Here is a 1361-nt window from a genome sequence, read left to right on the forward strand (position 1 = left end):
ACTCTCACCGCCCCTCCAACCCCCCCAACCACCAATCCCCACTTTCCACCTCACCATCCGCCCCAGCCTGGAGCAAGGACTTTGTGACAGGCAGGGCTGCAGCAAGATTTTACACAGCCTTGCCTTTATGAGCGCTGGCGACCCGCGCTGGGGAACCGAGTTGACTGGAAACACACTTTTTAAAACATTCCAGCCGTCGAGTTCTGCAGCGGGAGACTCGCAGGCACCAGGGGGAAAAGGGCTTTTTATAAATCCAGGGCCTGTGTCAGAGCGGCCACTGCACTCAGGAGCAGGACACTCCACGTGGCTTCTGGGGGAACCCAGGCCAGGGGGCGGCAGGCCCGCTGGCCCAGGCTCCTTCGGGGGCCACCAACCTCCTCCCCACCAGGCTTAAGCCGCCCCCCCCCAACCTAGTGCTCCCAGCAGAGCTGTCTCACAGGGCGGGGGTGCAGCGACAGGGCCGCCCTTGTTCCCTGCAGGTTCAACAATCTGGTTTTCATCGAGCACTTTTTAGTGCTCTCCCACCACATTTTTCTTTAATTATGATAAAAGAGAGTAACCTAATCAAGCATAAATCCTGTTGAAATGAACAGGAGAAAATAAAGGGGTTAACTCAGAGGAGGGGGAGGGTATACACGGTGATCACAGTCCTCCACTGAGGCCGCCAGGCCCAGCAAGTAGAAACCAAGACTGGGTCCCACCAGAATCCGGTCCCGATCCTGCTGCTGGAAGAAACAGAGGCTGGCCCCGCCTGCTCCAGCAGGAACCAGGGGAACAAGACCACAGTCGCCAGTCTGTCCCTCAACCCTGGCTCCTGCACCACATCAAGAACTGACTGGGAGGGGTGGTGCCTGCTGGCTGCCCATCTGGGCACTGAAAGGTGGGGGCATGCATGAACACACGTGTGCACGCATATATGCACATGCACATTCAAGCACAGCCACACACGCATGCACGCGCACACCAGATGCACACAAATACATACTCGTCCACATGTGCTTACATTTGGACAGACACTCACATGCATATGCCCCCCAGAGCAGCAGCAGCCTCCAGGGAGGCCTTAGCAATGCAGGGTCTCAGATCCACCACAGACCCTCAGGTGGGGCTAGGCAATTCATATGCAGCTCGCCTCTGGGCTTAAGTCTGAAAATCATGGCTGCTACCCAGAGCGTGGGTCATTGCTGTGGAGGCAAAGTGTCGGGTTAAGATAGAAGATCACAGCCAGGCTGTGGCTCAGCCTGTAATCCCGTGCTTTGGCAGGCTGAGATGAGTGAACCGCCTGAGTCTGTGGGTTCGACACCCACCTGGGCAACTTGGCGAGACCTCATCTCTACAATAAGTCAAAAAATTAGCCGGGC

Source organism: Carlito syrichta, unplaced genomic scaffold (genome assembly GCF_000164805.1).
Source record: "Carlito syrichta isolate Samal-C Ts95f unplaced genomic scaffold, Tarsius_syrichta-2.0.1 Scaffold302409, whole genome shotgun sequence".
Classification (NCBI taxonomy): domain Eukaryota; kingdom Metazoa; phylum Chordata; class Mammalia; order Primates; family Tarsiidae; genus Carlito; species Carlito syrichta.